Source organism: Macrobrachium rosenbergii, chromosome 51 (genome assembly GCF_040412425.1).
Source record: "Macrobrachium rosenbergii isolate ZJJX-2024 chromosome 51, ASM4041242v1, whole genome shotgun sequence".
NCBI classification, from domain to species: domain Eukaryota; kingdom Metazoa; phylum Arthropoda; class Malacostraca; order Decapoda; family Palaemonidae; genus Macrobrachium; species Macrobrachium rosenbergii.
Genome location: NC_089791.1, coordinates 5,616,008 through 5,635,763, shown reverse-complemented (window position 1 = coordinate 5,635,763; position 19,756 = coordinate 5,616,008). Strand labels below are relative to the sequence as shown.

The following is a 19,756-nucleotide window of genomic DNA, read 5'->3' as shown; positions in this document are numbered from 1 at the left end:
ATATTAAAAGGAAAAATCTCTTTTCCAATACATAGTTGTCATCCCCCAAGAGCCATGTGATTTGATGCTGATGCAACATCTTTGTGAGCTGCACCATGTTGGAGCAAGATTTCATCATATACGTATTTCTTCGTATGAGTTTTAGAAGCTTCTTGTATGATGTGATGGAATGTGCTGTTTTGAGGAGCCTATCAGCATGCAGAAATTTTAAAATTTCTTAATATGGAGATGACGATAACCTGTCTTATCATCATTGGCCCTGCCCATATAGGGGTATATAAGCTTCCATAAAAAACAGGAGTCGGACAGGCAATGTTCTGATGCCAGGTGAAGAGTCCCCCTTCAGACGGCTTGATTACCTGCCTCCAGCAATATTTGTCATACCTGTGACAAAGTGAAGCAGGCAGCCTTCCTACCTGTGACGAAGAGAAGCAGCCAGCCCTTCCTGACTGCAACGAGGAGAAGCTGCCAGCCTTCCCTGCCCTCCATCTGCACAATCTCCAGGTTCTGGGAGAAACAATATTTGCTGTCCCATGCCGAAGCCACCCTTTTTAGGATGTTCAAGCCCAATGCCATCGTGCCAGAATCATCTCTTCAGGTGAAACCCCAGCTGCCCTTCTGTGATGTCTTCTTGAAGCCTGAAGACACCATGCCAGCAACATCTCTTCAGCTGATCCCCCAGCCATGAAGGATAACTCACCAACTCACCATTTAAGTATTAAAATTGCTCTACCTTCCAACCTGTTCCCCCTATCTATAACTGCTTTGATTTATTTTGTTTTGTGTAATGTTGAATGAAAGTTGAGGGGAAGCAACATTTCATTTTCTTTGTAAATAAGGTTGTAAATAAACGTGTTACAGTATTGTGTGAGTTTCCTTTTACATTCAGTTCCCATATTTCAATTGCTGGTGTTGAATCCTTATTATTTACAGATTGAAAGAATCTGTAACGCTTCCTGGAATCATAACAACATTCTTGCCCACCAGATGCAAGTAGAGCTGTTGTATTTAAGGCAGTATGGAAGATGAAGGAAAGAGACTCTAATTCTGAAGAAGTTACATGTACTATAATCAGAATAACACATCTGACTTCCCCTTAGAAGCAACTGGTTCTCTTCCCCAAAAAAAGACTTAGCAGAATGATTAGAAGACAAGGGACATTCACAGATGGGAACAAAATAACAGACCTAGTTAGGGTTTCGTTACGGAGTGAGAGATTCATTTTATTTAAAGAGGAAAGCATCGTTATAATGGCAACTAATGCTAATCTTGATTTATTAGCAAGAAGTATGCATTGGTTTTGCGACAGTACATTTGATAGTGCTCCTGCCAACCATCAACTATATACAGACAGTCTCCGGTTTACGACGGTCTCAACTTCCACGACATTCAAGTTTACGATGCTTTTCAAATATATTCATAAAAAAATTATTTCCTAAGTTGGCAACATATTCCCAGGTTTACAACGCTGACAATGCCGGTCCGACGGAAGAAACATGGCTCCAGAATGGCAGAATGGTCAATTTTGGAGGGTTTTCTGCTGAAAAACTCAATGTAAATGCAGGATAAATTGTTTTCAAGGCACCCAAAGGAATAAAAGTAAGGGTTTTTACGATTTTTGACGGTATTTCAGACGACGCCAGTCCGACGACGATCGGAAGAAATATGCATCCAAAACAGCAGAATGGTCAATATTTGGAGGGTTTTTATTATGAGAAACTCAATATAAATGCAGGATTCGTTGTTTTCAAGACACCCAAAGGATTAAGAATAAGGTTTCCTTACGATTTTCGACGCTATTTCAGGCGACGCCAATCCGATGACGATCGGAAGAAATATGCATCCAAAACAGCAGAATGGTCAATATTTGGAGGGTTTTCATTATGAGGAACTCAATATAAATGCAGGATTCGTTGTTTTCAAGAGACCCAAAGGATTAAAAGTAAGGTTTTCTTACGATTTTTGACAGTATTTCGGACGGCGCCAGTCCGACGACGATCGGAAGAAGTATGCATCCAAAACAGCAGAATGGTCAATATCTGGAGGGTTTTTATTATGAAAAACTCAATATAAACGCAGGATTCGTTGTTTTCAAGACCCCCAAAGGATTAAAATTAAAGTTTTCTTATGACTCTCGACAGTAATATTTGGGATGACTTGGTGCCCAACACATACGACGGAAGAAAATTTACATTCGCGGATTTTTTCATAGAGCAATATTCACTAATTACTAATTTTTATTTTATTTTCATTACTAAATACATTTTTTATGATGAAAAAATTATTCACTAATTTTAAAATATTAATATTAAGGTATCCACAGCAAAGTATCGATAAAAGTTAAATTAAAATCCCATGAAATCATAAAACTCCTTACCAATGTACTGTAATCACTTCATTCAACCTCTCTCTCTCTCTCTCTCCCTCTGTCCCCGAATAATTCACGAATAATTTAACTTTTGAGATTTAAGTAAGTCCAACTGCCCATATCTCTCTCTGTACTGCATATATCCTTCAAAGAAATATCGATTACTTTGCATAAACTTAAAAATATACTAAAATCCCATCATCGCTTGTGTGACAATTTTTTTTATTGCTTTGACGTAGGCTTATGACGATAACGGCTCGGAGGATTAGAAGTAGCCAATAACAGAGCTCTTAGCAACCCCTTCTGTCCATGATGATATGCTATTGGCTGGCAGGTCTCTCTCTCTCTCTCTCTCTCTCTCTCTCTCTCTCTCTCTCTCTCTCTCTCTCTCTCTCTCTCAATAATAAGGTTTTCATACGATTTTTGACGATTTTTCTGGTTTACGACAATTTTTGGCTTACGACGCGTCATCAGAACGGAACCCTTGTCGTAAACCGGAGACTGCCTGTACCATCCATGCTCTCCTTGGAGAAAATCATACTGTTCCACTTGTGTACTGCATCACAAAATTCAAAAATCAAGAAAAATATGACACGATATTTTCTAAACTTCAAGAAACACGTGCTATGGGGTCTACTTCAATAACTGTTGATTTTGAAAAAGCTGCAATAAGTAGCACAGAAAAAAATTTCCCTGATACTCATATATCTGGATGTTTTTTCGACTTCAGTCAGTCCTTTTGGAGAGAGATTCAGGACTGTGACCTGCAAAATTGGTATAATGATCCAAGGAATGCTTTCTAATCAAAGAACCCTATTACAGCTTTGGCAAACAAATCATTTATAACTAACTTAATCCAACAGGAGGGAGGACGTCATATATGTATTTAATGAATTGATGGCTTCCTTAGACGAGCAAACAGATAATGTCTTAGGAGAATTTCTTGTCTACTTTTGAGATTATTTGGTTAGGCACTGTACAAAAGGGAAGGTGATGACGTCCACAATTTGATATCCCCTTGTGGAATGTAAGAGAAAAGAAATTGATGGGAATACCCCACACAAATAATTCTCTTGAAGGTTGGCACAGTGTATTTCAATTACGACTATCAACCATTCATACAAACTTTTCTCGCCTTATAATAATACTCAAAAAAGAAAAAATGATTCGCCTTATAATAACACTCAAAAAGAAAAATTATTCGGAACTAACAATACAACAGGCTTTATGCAGTATTATGCCTAAGAGTAACTAAAAAGAAATATGCAACTGTTAATGAAAGGTTAAAAAAGCTCTTAGATATCTGACTATGAAAACTTAGAAAGAATGTAGTAGAAGCCATTGCACATAATTTGTAAGTTTTACTAGAATTCAGATGGATTTTTAAGGACTATAACAGCTAAAAACTTATTGCACACAATTTGTAAGTTTTACCGTAATTTGAATAAATGTATATTATATTCCAATGAAAGCACAGTTATACCTCCAAAATAAAAATCTAATACATTTTATTTTTATATGATAATAAAAGTTCCTTTAAACAGAAACCCATAAAGTGAAAAAAAAAAAAATAAACTGGAAGTTGACAATGGACAAAATTTTCAGTGGTAGTTTGCCAAGAGTTAGTAAAAACACTATAAAATAGATAGTTGGGAGATGCACAGATGAAAAGAAATAAAAAATAAAAGAAAAGCCACAAAGAAAAATAAAACTATGTGAAAATATTCTTTTTATATACCATATAGCAATAAAAATGTAATAAGTCATAAATAGTCTCAAAATTAAAGTAAAAAAAAATCAACACTAATGCAGAGAGAAGAAAAGAGATGACAGGCTAGGTTTACACAGTCACTAGTTGACCACAGGCCATTATTATAATTCTGAAAAACGTATAATATGCCTAAAAATTACAGTAACATTTGAAGGACAGAGATGATGAGGAAAAAGAGAGCTACAGTATTTCAAATTTTTCCTGAGTACACTCTGCATGATTGATGTGCATTTTATAAGCTGGTGCACTTTATTTGCCAGCAAATACAGTATTTGACATCTGTATTTTAAAGTGAATTTCTTATATCAAAAGGTAGTTTTAAGACATATTTCATGTACCAAAGAGTACACAAGGACCTCATTATAAGTAAAAATCTGGCATGTACTAATAAAACCCTATCTACTAATGAATTTGACCAAAGAAGAGGGTAAATTTGACAAGTGTGCCATCTTGGCATACTGCTGATCAGCCCTGTTATCAACTGCCATCTATAAACAATGTCTGCTGCCTATTTTCTGAAAACAAAAAATATAACAATGTACCACAAAACCCTGAAATGCCTTTTGCATGCTAAAGAAGTGAAGTTTGGTTTTTTACCAACTGTCCTTGGTTTATGTTGCAAAATATATTTGGAGAGATTATAAGTATTCTGTACAAAATATAAACACAGGGTCAAGGGTATTTATTGTATATATGAAATACAAAATTCCAGAGGAGGGTAATCAAAGCCTGAGGAATGTGATGGGAAGATTCTGAGCTGGTTTCCCTACTTGAAAATTATGGAGACAAATTCTTATCAATGCTTTAGAACAGTGTACCCCTAAAGAGAGGATGAATCTTGGATGTTACTGTAACTGTTGAAGGTTGCAATGCAGAAGTGGGATACCCTCTACTGAGGCTCTAGAAGCAGAAGCCAGTGATGGCAGCAATAGGTGGAGCACTAGAGGTCAATGGCGCAATCTTAAAAGGATGGCAAAGTTCCGGTCAGTGTCACAACTGACATAATAGTTACCATCAAAGATGAAGGTGTAGTCAGATTATACAATAATACATCAAAACAAAAAGTAATTAACAGGAAGACAATTAACTAACTGGGTTTAACAAAAGCAATGTAAGATAAATCACTGGATAAAATAAAGATGACAACAAAGCAGGAAACCAAAGGTTACCCATTACCGTGAATCAAGCTAAGTAACTAGAAATTTAATGTACTAAAAACAATTATCCTATTTAACTGACAGTTACAGAAAAACAATTCTTAATCAAATCCCAAACAAGCAATTCCCAAAATGAGGACTATTTCACTAATACAGGATGACAATAACGTACTGATGGCATACGTTTTCTTGGTATATGTTTATGCGCTCTACAACTCGTGCAGTCCTTGACTTGGTGATGACAATGCAGGAGCTTTTGAAGAATCACTGGCTCAGGAATGAACACCCCTGGGTTCCCTTTCTGGTAAAGTTCCTGTCCTCCAAGAGTTCGTCCTGGTTATGCACTGCTGATGAGTACTGATGAAGTCCCTAAGTGTGACTGGAGCTTGAGTCTGAGTCAAGAGAAATGCTGGAACTGAGAGTTCTACAAGAGCCAGAAGCTCAACTGAAAGCAAGAGCCAGGTCAGGTTCAGGTGCTTGACCACCAGCTGTTGTGCTGCAAGCTGCAGACAAGACTGGAAGCAAAACTTCAAGCAAACAAGTGACTGAGAGGATAGGCTCTAGTGGGCATCCTGCTAGTCAGAGGCAAGGTGATGAGCAACACTGGCATGAGGGGGAATTGGTAACATTAACATTTTTTGGAGCAGAAAGTTGGCTGGTCGTTGGTGCTTGACTGCCAGTAGATATGTAACAGGTCCCAGATGTGAGTACATTTCTTCCCAGCCAAAGCTGCAAAAGTACTCCGAAGCATGGTAAAACTCATAATTAAGACACCAAAAAATTAAAACATAAAATGTTTTAAACCCTAGTTTACCCCACTTATCATAATATACAAATTACACTACAAAACAAAAATCATTTGATAAATACAAACTATAAGGGCACCAGGGCAATTAATGCATTAATCAAAATAATTACTGTATATACACTAAAACAAATGAGCACTGAACTGAGGGTAACAAGTTACTGCAAGAACAGGAGTGAACCACCCTTCACTTGGTAACAAACATGTTAAGATCAAAATTACTTGCCCAAATAAAGTTTATGACCAAAAAAGCATCCCAAACAAAAAGCTGAACACTAAAATCCAAATAATGAATACTCAGTACACAACAAAAGGTGGTAGTATACTCACAAAAGCTATAATAACAGCAAGGAGTGCAGACTACCCCAACACTACACACTAACAATATACAAAATTTCCCAGATGAAAGAAAAGCACAGAAGTTAATGATGAAAAAGAAGGGGGCAACAGTGTAAATTACTTGAAAGCTAACCCTGGAGGAGCAACATACAACAGAGTGTTTACTCCATGGAGTTGCATGAATTGTGAAGCATCACCGGAGGACTGAGGGCATTCACATCTTGATCAGTACTGGTTGGTGCAAATGGGTTCCACTGCACTGAGGAAAGGCAACATATGATGAATGGGATTGTAAGGGATAAATGCTGGATTATGAAAAATCTTTAAACACACTATTATTTTACAGTGCAGTTAAAAACAAACAATTTTTAAGGTAATCTGTATTTTTCCTAGGTATATGTAGAGTATTCCTCAGCATGAGCTAGAATCTGATGCTGAAACTTGGTGACAAGGCAGGTAGTTGGTGGTGAAAGGATTGAATATAAGAATACCCCTCTCGCCTGCCATCACCAAGCACTCCTTTCTCCGGGAAATTAGATGAAGTGGAGTGATTGAGGTATAAAATATGGTAATATGCTCTGTTTTGTATACCTAAGAAAAATACAAAATAATCTAAAATATTTACTTGTTCTTAGAGAAATACAAACCACAGCCTTGTATATGGGAGACTTACTCCCTAGATGGGAGGTCATTTCTCTTACCTGATTGATAAATTGGAGCCTACCAGGAATGTCACGTTCCTGGTCACAACTGTTAGTAGGTGTGTTATGACTCCTGTACCCTCCTATCCTGTCTGTCATAGGGATGACATAGGGATAAGGTTCTGAGCCTTGGTAAGAAGCACCAGGAATCTCACTCAAATACGGAAATTCTCAGGGAAAGGTCACAGGAGTTGCAAAGTAGCTCAATCTGGCCAACGCAAGTACTGTAATGGGTTCAGACTAAATACTGCTGGCCTACGGCCCCCCTTCCTTTGTTTAAAGGGAGAGTAGAGAGAATTACATCTCTAAAACTGGGTGTTCAATTATTCCACAACTTGTGTCTAGGTCTCATCCAGCAGGTATTCAGCTCAAGCCGCTGCACTGCACAGAGAAGGAAGAAAACTAATTGTGGGCAACATCTCTCAGGTAGGATGAGGTAAAGATAGTCTGACATTTCCAGACACCTGCCTTAATTAGTAAACAATGTCCTCCTTTGAGAAGTCATATGCCCATTTGATTACTCCATGAAACCAGAAAAAAAGGGTGTTCTAGGATACTTCCTCCTTATGTTAGTACTTTATGGCTTACATAGGAAACACACATCTCATCCACATAATCACTGACAAAGTCCCAGACAAAGGGAATTGAGAAACTCATCTCTTTCATCTGAGACTGACAGGTTTTGGGTTTTCACTTCAGTTTCAGGAACAAACAAGAACAAAGAGATCCCCAATCCCCTGAGTGCTGAACTAGAAAACACGTCATGTCGCTCCCTGATATGCTTCATCAAGGCTAAGGCTAGCAGGAAGTCAGTCTTGAGTGCGAACTCCCCATCCACGGCCTCCCCAAAAGGGTTCATTTACTGTCTGAGTTGGGTTGCAGAGAATCAGTCACCCCATTTGGGTGGACAAAGATTAGAGGAGAACAGGACAGCTCAAAGTTCCTCATGAGCATGAATAAGTTTACCAACAGAGGAAGGTCCATATCCTTTGGTCTAAAGACCTGGCTCCAAGATGAACGATAGCCTTTTATCACCAAGATTGGTAGATGCTTGTCTCCAACATATTTCTGTGAGAAAGGCCTCTCTTCACAGGATCTGCCAGATTATCTTCAAGCCCATTGCTAGAGAAGCTATGCTGCCTGGTGATACCTCAGGAAGTCCAACTGATGAGTGTGGGTATCTCATCCCAGATAGTCAGCAGATCAGGAAACCACCAGGCATGTAGTTAATGCGGCGTCACCCGCATCACCCTCAGCCTCAGTGTGATCAACACTTGACCGATCACCCAGTGGATCAGGATGAGCCTCAGTGTGATCAACACTTGACTGATCACCCAGTGGATCAGAATGAAGAGTAGAAAGGCATACATGTCCAGATTGTCTCAGGGATGCTGGAAGGCATCTTCAAGTGCTGCCCGGGGATCTGAAATGGGAGAGCAAAACTCCGGGAGCTTCCTGTCTACCAGTACAGCAAATAGGTTGATCATCAATGTTCCCTAAAACTCAAACCACCTTTCTCTGCACAAGGGTGCGGGGATCACAAACTAACCCTGGGAGCTAAGCTGATTTGCTTACCACAGTCCACCAGCTAAGAATGTAGGCTGACAACTCAACAGCATGGTGAATGCCCTCTTATGCATCTGCCTTGTCAACTGACAGAGGTGAAGGAAAACCATCCCACCTCCACTGGCTGACATATGCCACTACAGTGGTGATGTAATGCATCAACACTACAGAGTGACCCATCGCATATTACAAGAACGCTTGCGAGGCTAGCAACAAAATTCATGCTTCCATACTCCTCACACACCTGAAATGAATGAGCCATTCAGATGCACACCCCAACCGTCTTTAAGTGAGTCTATAAACAAACACACTTTGCTGGTGGAGAGTTCAGGGGAAGTTCAAGTCATTCAAACCACCACACAAGATCATCTCTGATCTCCCTGTTCAAGTGCACAAGCTGGGAGGGAGGACTGCTTGGGGCTGACCAGAGCTGCTTCAGTTACACTGAGGCGAGTGCAGGTGGAGTTACTTGGACTCCAGGTGGTTGAAGATAACCTACCAACGCCGAACTGGTTGTCCCTGCTGAGACAGGAACTGCACTGTAACCTCCATGGGTTATAACGAAATGTGAGTAGGCATTCTCTGCTCTGGAGCAACTTTGCCTCTGAGGATCTCAGAACCAACCAACCAACCAACCAACTACCCAAGTAATGCAACAAGTGTATGCACTGCAAATAGGGCCAAGGTAATACAAATGTGAACACTCATGTGATCACCTGCAGGGGTACCACCAGCCAAAGTACAGAGCTTTGAACTGGTAGACAGTCCTGTTGCAGACAAAGTGGAAGATTGATGGATGTGTACTTGAAAGTAGGTGCCCTTCAGATCCATAAAAAACATGACATTGTCCTCTCTGATGGAATACAACACTGACCATGCCATTCCTATATGGAGCAGAATTTGAAGGATAAACTTGCTCAACAGAGAGGAATTGATGACTAATCTTCAGCCACCAGTCACCTTCTCTACTGGGAAAAGGCAACTGTAAGCCTGGAGACCGGGGCATCTACAACTTCCAGCACATTCTTTGCCAAAATCCTATTCACCTCGGTCAAAAAGGGCCAGAGCTTTCAGGGATCCTGGAGGATATGATGGGAACATCAGAAATAGGCATAGGCAACGGTCCTTGAAGAGTGCTCTGTGGCTATCTCGAAGAACACACACTACCTACAGCTCCACTCCCTGTCTCTTCCACACTGCCTAAGTGAATGGCATGACAGGCGTTTCTCTAATCATGTCAGCTGGAGAGGGACTGCCAGCCACAGCATCCCCCTGCCTCCTCCTTCCCCTTCCCTCCCTTCTTAGCTGTGGTTGGGAGGGGAGAACAATTGTTAAGGTTCCCTGCTCTTTTCTAAAGGAACGAGACTGGGTACCTTGTCTTGGTTTGGGAAGATGGGGAGCAGGATTCTTCCTAACACCAGAGAAAGTAGACATGGTCATACCCAAATGTTTAGCCGAAGTTCCCTTTGAACCCACAAGAGATTTGAAGGATAATGTGTAATGGATAATAATGCCATCAGAGTCAGAATGTCTTTTCTCAACACTGCCTTATCTTACTTTTTGGAAGGAGTAAGGGTGTACCCAGTGCCAGACTGTTCTGCAGTGGGAATACTTTCTACCAAAATTTGCTGCAAGAAGCAGGAAGAAAACATGTCCTGTCCCATTCTCAAGACAAAGTTAGCTCTCTGATGGGAGAGCAGAGTTAGCACTCTTATGGGAGAGAAGAACCAAAGCCTTTCCTCCCGACACCAATAGCCTCCTAAACTTTGCCTTGTCATCCTCTGAAGAGACATCTGTGAAGGGATGGTCAGCAAGCAAGATCGATCACCAGTCGAGCTACAGTGCTGCCTGGAAGGCGGCCATGCATAAACATTTCATGGCTCCTGACTTCAATGCAGAGAAGGCAGTACCTTTAATTGCACCTCTTCATGGGGGTTGTTTGCCACTCAACAGACTGAAGTCCAACTGCATGGGAGTAGTTTCTGTATTATTGGGCACATAAAATTTCCTCTGGTGTATTAACAGTGGGGGAATAAGCTTGCCTGATCTGCTGGAAAATAATGAACCCTCTAACTTGAAGATCAGACAGTTCATTCGGCCCAAAAAACACAGGCTAGCTGAGACCACAGAAACTCAAACAACAGTCTCATTTCAGGAGTGCACACAAGTGTGAACTCTATCTATGAAATTGGGTATGGATGTAAAACTGTGAAAACCTCCCCAAGATCATTACAGTCATGGGTTAGCACAATGACTTCCAGAAAGTGCCATTCCAACTCAGCCTCTTTGGGTTTGGGTGTGAGGGACCAATCAAGGAGAACTGGTCAAGGAGAGATGTCAATGTAGGCACAATGGCTGATACTGGTGGTGCACCTCTTACAGGAAGTACAATTGGTATGAGAGGATCAATGGAGTTGATGTTAACTTGAGTAACAGTAGAGGCTTCTTCAGATAAATTAAAGCAGCAAATGATGAGCTCCTTGGGATGCCAAGGGAAGGCCATATCTTATGCAGGTACTGTAATAATGTTGACATATCTGAAACTGAGGAAGTATCACTAGTATTGATAGAAAGTCAAGCACATTGGTCAGTCTTACCATGGGAGAGACCAACCCTAGAACCATACTCACCATCTGAGAAGAGCATGTGGAAATCACTCACCTTCCAATATGTACCTTCCCCTGACCAAGAGGGAGCAGCATAAGGGGAAGGAGCAATGAGAACCACAGGAGGGGTGGTGATGAAGTAACCAAAAAGGATTTGGCAGTATTTCAAAGAAACCAGCGGACACTTCTTACCCCTCTTCTCCTTATTACGGTAACTTTCCCAGTGTGAGTGTAATCACTCTGCACACTCCTCATGGGGAGAAATAACTGCAAATCTTACCCCTATAGATTGAACAAAACCTATGGGTCTACTAAAAGAGAAGAGACACGAAACACCCATACATAAACTTACACCCTTTGCTGCATCATTGCACATTTCTTCTACAAAACTTTACTGGCAAAACACAATTCATACAATAGTTACTTTAGGGAGTGTAACAAACCATCCATACTACATTGCAGCTGATGTAAAACTGCTTGGTGATGGCAGATGAGCTGAGGTATTCCCATGCTTGCCCTCCTTAACCATCAGTTAACTACCGTTACCAAGTTTCAATGCACGATTCCAACTCTGACTGAGGAAAATTCCTACTTAAGACAATGATTTGTATTTCCTAAGGAACTTAAGAGCAAAAATTATTCTGAACAATCCTTAAGTCTGGGGAAGATAAAGTTGCTAAATCATCGACCAACATACAAGAAATAAAATATTCAACGGTGGGCACATGCCAGAATAAGAAGACCTTTTTTATTTCCAAGGATAAAATTTCTGGGACATGCGCATACACATAAATAAGATATTTTGAAAGTAATTAGTATGTAGTGAAACAATGTATGAGAGCAGCAAATTTTGTGGTGGTGGAAGGTGTCCTTTTACCACATTTGCTGCTCTTATACTTTGTTTCACTCACTGAACAATGATGCAACTATGGAGAGGGTAGTAAAAAACAATTAGTGACTGTCTGCAAGATGAGGAAAGAGAAAGTGCTTGACTACTAGTATATAAAAGTATTCTATTCATACACATGACAAAAGCTTGCAATCCATGACTAGGCTATATACTACTCTATGCAGCAAAGACATGGGAACTAACATAAAAATGGAGATTTAGAAAAGGTGCACTAATGGATAATATGATTCATGGTCTTAGTGCAGTGGGATTAGATTATACATGAAAATATTTTCATAATAAAATTAAGTTTCATATATATATATTCACCAAGTAATTACATAGCAAATGTACTGTTATCTACCTCATGCGGCAACCTTTTTAATTTAGAGGTAGCGCTTCTTTTGTTCACGTGTAGGTGACCCCCCATCCACTATTGGGGGAAGTAGGAACAACTTGGCAGCCACTAACCTATTTGTTTGTATCCTCATGTCCATAAGAGGGGAGGAGGGTGGGCTCTGATTCTGTAATTACTTGGAAAGTATATATAAAACTTAATTTTATTATGAAAGCTTACCAAGTAATTACAGCGCTGAATCCCACATTGAATGGAAGTGGGATACATGGACATACAGTAATACGCCAAACTTGCATGATTCGAGTTGTGCGAATTCACAGACACGCAAACTTTTCATTGGAACCTAACTAATTGTCAAACACAAGTTTTTCAGACACGCAAACATTTGTGACTGTTGCACTGAGAAACCCTGCAAAAGCATTTTTTAATTTTTTATGTAATTTATAAGTTTCCAAGCTTTTATGTGTAAATTAAATAACATTAAATAAAAGTAATTTCTCTCTCTCTCTCTCTTACTGAGATGAGAGAATTTTTATGGTACATGTATATGTTTATTTGTTTTGTTTGATAAATTTTTTACCTAATAATAAGTACTAATTCTCAAATATTAATAAGATTAATAAGATTAAATAATAATAATAATAATAATAATAATAATATAACTAATTACAAAATTTGTATGCGATATGTATTTTAAACAAACAAATATCTTTCCCCCATCTTTTCTGAAGAGGCTCAAAGGCAAAGCTGTCAGACATGTCAATTTAACATGACAAGAAGGGGGAGTGTTGCTGATTAGCGGGTCAAAGGTTTCTTACGTAATTCTTTCTCTCTCTCTCTCTCTGTAATAATTCATAAAAAATTTCACTCTCTTAAGGACAACTGTTTCTCTCTCTCTCTCTCTCTCTCTCTCTCTCTCTCTCTCTCTCTCTCTCTCTCTCTCTCTCTCTCTCTCTCTCTCGTAGTTAGCACAACCTGTATTACTGTTTCTCTGTGTGTCTTTACCTGTACAGTAGATAATTTTAAACTGATCTAATTTTACCTGTACCATTTTTTACCTGTACCAACTACAAACTATAAATGTGCTGTTCTAAAACATAGAGACATAGAGCATTTCAGAACAAAGAGAGACAGAATAAAGAAGTTTTTAAAAATGAGGTTGAGAAGACTTCTAAAAATAGATCAGTGGAATGGAGAGAGAGAGAGAAACAGAATACTAATCTTCACACCCTCCTATATTTTTACGTCAACCATTTATTTCTTTTTTTATGGTAATGTATTAAGCTAACTTTTAAATGAAATTACAGTAACTTTAATTTCATTTAAAAGTTAGTTTAATACTTTGGGAGCATGGTTAGGGTTATATTTAGTGTTTAAATTCTAGAAATAAGCATTTATAAGCATTTTTAGAGATCGTGCCAAACTTATGAGGAAATTTGCCTTGAGCAAGGGGGTCTGGAACCTAACCTCTCGAAAGTTCGGGGTATGACTGCAGTCTACTCCAAAACATTAAAGCATGTTAATGAATTTGAAACAGAAAATTCTGCCAGCATAGTATGAAATGCTTGTTGCTTCCTTACGTGGTAAGAGAGCTACTGCTGGTGAATACTGCCTCTGGTTGGTGCTCATCTTAACCCGTAGTGACGTGGCTGTTGAGCCATGGAGTACCTCTACTGAAGTAGGAGCTTTGTAGCAGAGGATATGCCTGATGGCTAACAAAGCATATAATAAGGTGCCCTTGCCCTTGGCTCAATACCTACAATCAAAGACCAGACAATGGTGTCACCTACTCTGAAAAAACTTGCTAAAAACCACAACCTATCCACTAAGACTGGTGGATACTCCAACTATCTTGAACGCCCAGGCTCCCTAAAACTTGAAAAAGAGTGCTCCCTATGATTTTTCATCTAATACCATGCCAGCCACCGAGAACAGACCCAAGGTATTGCAAGCATTAAACACTTTTTCTACTTCCTTTAAGGAGTGAAAGTGAAAATGGACCTGCACCTCTAGTAGGTAGGCTGAATAATGGAGGTTAAAGACATATGTCTAAAAGCCAAGGAAGTAAACACCGCTCTGATATCGTGCGCTCTCACTTTTAAAGTTTGGTAAAATGTCCCCCTGGATCTGGGAATGTGCTTTTTTTTAACTAAATCTCTTAGGAAGAATGACAAGGCATTCTTTGATACAGGATGAGATGGGTTCTTTAATGAAGACAAAAGATTACTAGATGGGTTCCTGATGTTTTATGTCCTATTCTGGTAGTACCTCAATGCTCTGACTGGACACAGTACTCTCTTCTTCCCCTTAACTAAGAAATTCCATTAAGTTCTTCACAGTGATGAGCGAGGCCAGGGCTTGGACAGGTCCTTGTTCTTGGCCAGAAAGCCTAAGGTGAAGGGGCAAATGGCATCCCATTGAGAAAAAACTCACTCTTTTGTCAATAGTCTGCATTTCACTGATGCGCTGAGCTGTAGCTAAGGCAAAGAGGATGAGTGTTTTACACATAAGATCCGAAGAGAAGCGGAGCGAAGGGGCTCAAAAGATGGGCCCATCAGCCATTTCAGGACCACATCCAGATTCCACAAGACCAAAATGTTGTCTCTTCCATGTTCCATCGTATCAAACGATTTTACCAGGTCTTTTTAATGTCAGAGATCAATGAGAGATCCAGGTCTCTATGCTTGAAAATGGAGCCAAGCATTGCCTGATAGCCTTTAATGCTAGAGAAAGACAAGTTCTTGGTATTCCTCAGAAAAAAGATAAAATTTGCAATTTGTGTCAAATTGGCCTCAGAAGATGAGACATTGTGTTTGTGGCATCACCGTCAGAGGACTGACCACTTGGCGTGATAGACGAGGTTAGAAGACTTCTTTCTGCACTTTGCAACAGCCTCTGAAGCTTCTCTTGAAAAACCCTCCACTCTGACCAGCTTAAAGACAGACTGGAGCCTGTCAGAGTAAGAGTGGGCAACCCCTGGTGGTGTCTTATGAAGTGGGGGTTGTCTGAGTAAGCAATACTTTTTTGGGGAAGCAGTCTTGGGTAGTCCACCAAAAGATGTAAGAGGTCTGGGAACCACTCCCTCAGAGGCCAAAATGGGGGTATGAGGGGGTCAAGGTTGCATTGTGGTGTGTTTCAAACTTGTTCAATACTTCCCTAATCATGCTGAAGGGTGAGAAGGCATAAAGGCCCAGATTCAACCGATCCTGTAACATGGCGTCCATGGTCCATGTAAGAGGAACTGGGGCTGGCAAGTAAAACAGAGGAAGACAATGGTTTCTGGATGTGGCAAACAGGTCTCTCATTGACTTCCCCTGCAACTTCCACAGGTCTAGATATACTAGGGGATCCTGGGTCCACTTGGTGGGAAGGACCAGCTTTGAGGGCTCAGCTGGCCTGCCACCATATTCAACTTTTATTGGATAAAGCGAGTGATAAGAGTAACTCATTTTGGTCTGCTCACAGCAATAATTCTCTTGCGGCTTGACAGAAAGGGAAGGAATGCTGATGTAAGCTAAGGCCGTGGTCTCATCCGCTCACACCACGACTGTCTTGTTGCGGACTCGGTGCATAAAATTCTGAAGGCCAAGCTGAACTGCCTTCAGCTCTCTTACATTGATATGTAAGTCATGTTGTTCTGGAGTCCATGTCCCTAAGACCTCTTGATTGTTTAGCAGGACTCCTCAACCTATGTCCAAGGTGTCGGAAAAGAAGTCTGGGTTGGGGTTCAGAGAATGAAGGGACTTCCCTTTCAACAGCCTTTCATATGATAGCCACCACTGCAGGTCAGATTTTATCTCCGGGGTAATCGGAAAAACATGACTGTCTGGATGTGTATTCTTGTTCCAGCTGGCCTTCAGGTAAAACTGAAATACTCTCATATCTGGCTGTGCCTTCTTGCAATCTGCCCAGTCTGAAGAACATTTCCAACGAAGTCAGAGTCCCCAACAGACTCATCCACTGTTGAGCTGAACAAGACAATAGGGTTAGAAAACTCCCAGACTGTTTGAAAGCAGTTAGATATCCTCTTGGGGGACAGAAAAACCGAAAAAGCCTGAGAGTTTAGTGTCATCCCCAGATAAAAGATTTCTTGAGACTCAAGGGAACACTTGAGGGGCTATTGAAAGACCAAAGCAAAGAGTCCAAAACTGGTAAATATTGTCTTGGAAGACAAACCTCAGATGCTTTCTGGAACTTGAATGAATGGGAATATGAAAGTAAGAATCTTGCATATCTAAGGTTACCATCCAGTTGCCCTGGTGAATGGATGCAAGGACTGAGTGGCTTGTCTCCATCTTGAACTTTGTCTTCAATACAAAGTGAATGAGGGCGCTTACATCGAGGACTGGTCTCCAACCCCGATGCCTATGGTACCACAAGATGATTGTAAACATCCTTCCAAGCTGGTGTCCTGAAGCTCTTCTGTGGCCCTTTCTGTATGAGGGAAGAGACTTCCTCCCATAGGGCTGAATGTCTCTCAGCTCGGAGCCTACTGAGTTAAGCTGTAAATGAGATGGGGGTGACTGGAGGGGAGAGGGGCTCTTCAAGAATGGAATGACACAGCCCTCCTTTAAAACACTGATAATCCAGGGTTCCACTCCTCTTATCAGCCACCTCTCCCAAAACTCTAGTAGGCTGGCTCTTGCAGGCACATGACAGACTTCTGTCTCACTTCCTATGTGGTTTGGAAGTGCTCTTCTCTTCTTGATGGCTTTTGGTGAAAAGTGGACACTGCGAGGGACCTGAATGGCGTCAGTGATCTCCCTCCACAAAAAAGGCTGTTGCTGGAGGAGAGAGGTAGCCTAGCTTGAAAAAAAGAGTCCGTGGGACGCCTAGATGACCATGTCAGCAAGTCTTGAGTCGTATTCTTCTGTAAGTTCAATGTTATGTCTTTCTTGAAGCGAGATCTAGATGATCCTCAATTTTCTTAGACAATGCACCCACAACCCAACCAAGGACACTGAAGATTTCAAATACTTTGAGTATGTCCTTAACCAGATGATTCAATTCTGTGGACATAAACATTATTTTGGCCAATGAAAAAACAGATCGACAAGATGTACCAATAAAACCAGAGAAAACCCCTTGGGAGGAGGCAGCGACTCCCAAAGAGGGAGCCTACCCTGGTCACGTGGGACAAGTACCTCTTGCATACAAGACGAGAAAGAGGAAAAGCTTAAGACACTTTACTCTGCTCTCTTTTGGCCGAGAGCCAACCTTCTATTCCTTAAAAGACTTATTAGAGGAGGAAGAAAGGACCATCTTGGGGAGGTGTGTCCTGTCATCCAGCTGGTTCCTTATTAAGAACATCGACGCAGGCAAAGAAGGAGTAGCTGCCGTGAAAAAAGGGAGGAAAATTCGCCATTAAATACCCCAGCAGGGCAGTGTACTGAAGGAGAAGCAGGCTCTGTGTGAATCTCCTCTACTGAGGAATCTCCTCTACTGAGGAAAAAGGAGACAGGTGGTCATCCTCAAGCAGAAGGAGCTTTCATAAGCAAGTACATAATCTGGGCAAACTGTTGCTTTTATAAGAAACAGAATAATTTATCATAATAAAACTTATAACATAATATGACGAAAAAAGGCGATGGGGGCCCAGGAGTTGGTGCCACTGGCCACTCAAGAGCAGGCGCTGGGCACTCAGGAGCGGGCGCTGGGCACTCAGGAGCAGGCGCTGGGTGCTCAGGTGGGGTGCTGGGTTCTCAGGTGGGGGTGCCAGGGTGTAGGAGCGGGCACCACCTGGTGCTCAGGATCGGGTCACAAGCACTCAGGAGCAGGCGCCGGGCACTTGGCAGCGGGTGCAGGGCGCTTTGGTGAGATGGTCTCCTGACTGTTCCAAGGAGGCACAGGTGGGCGCTGATGGACAGGGACAGGAACAGAAGGGACCAAGGAGAAACTACAAAATGGTCTGGAACTTCTTGTGGTCTGCTTATACCACTGACAGACAGAGTGTCTGGACACCGGCCATGGTCTTCAGAAGGGTACTTAAGGGGCCAGGAAGAGTCCACATAACGTTTGTGGCATTTCTTGTCCACCCCGTAGCCATCTGAAGAGCTGGAGGACAACGGAAGTATCTCCTTGGACAAGACTTTCCAGTTATAATAGGCAACTACCCATGGCACTCCATGGGCCTCCTTTGGAATTTGGTATGTCTTCTCCCGGGTTTGGGGGAACAGGACCTTGGCCTAGGTGAACCGACGGGAAGGATAGTGATTCTTTCGCTTGCACTCCTTGGACAAGCCTTTCCAGTGGCGGTCTGCCGACACCTAGGAGTGGACAACAGGTGTAGCTGAGGGGGCAACTACCCATGGGCAAGCCCCATTGGCCTCCCCTGGACTTTCCATGGCACTCCATCGGCCTCCTTTGGAGTTTGGTATGTCTTCTCCCAGGTTTGAGGGAGCAGGACAGGGACCTCGGTCTAGAACTGACAGGACGGGTAGCCACCTCTTCCACTTGCACTGCACTATCACTTTGCACTTTCTCTGCAAACACTTTCTCTATAACCATTTAAGAGTCTTCAAATTAGCAACAGTACTTACCACTAGATTAAGCTTTTTATCAAATCTAGAAAGACTGGCGATGGAATTAGGATTGGAAGCATGGGAGCCAGGCAAGGGAGAAGATTGTCTAGTAGGAAGGTAAGTACAGCAGTAATAGGAGTAGAAGGGAGAGTAACAGAGCTAACCTCTAAACTAGCTTTTGGTGTAGGCTAGTCTCTAAACTATAGAAGCATTTTTCAGCTTTAAAAGTGGCTTTCCTCTTTCTATCTCTCTCTTTAAATGTTTATGAACATTACATTCTTGGCCCCTATACTTAGCACAGATCATATGAGGAATGTAACAAGCTTTAGTAAGTCTTGACTTGCAGCCTAAGTTGGCACAGTAGCTAATACTAGAATTCTGACAATTCAATAATTCACTGAAAACTAGTAAAAACTGCAAAAAATAAATTGCCTAAGCACTGTCTAGCATAAGTGCAGCCAAAACAACACAATTGTACTTCACCAAACACGAATGAACTACAGGTTAATACGAAAAAAAGCTGCTGCAAATGGTGCGATGTTTACATAATGACTAGCAGAAACAAATTAGTCAATTGCTGCCAAGTGTTCCTACTTCCCCTGGTGGGTAGGGGGTCACCCACATGCAAACAAAAGAAGTTGTACCACTAAATTAAAAAAGTTGCTGAGCGAGGTA

At 41.2% G+C, this 19,756-nt stretch overlaps 1 protein-coding gene across 1 annotated transcript in view; it reads right to left on the bottom strand.

Moving 5' to 3' along the window:
• scat (VPS54 subunit of GARP complex scat) overlaps positions 1–19,756 on the bottom strand; it is a 253,813-nt gene that overhangs the window by 25,702 nt on the left and 208,355 nt on the right. The window lies entirely within an intron of this gene.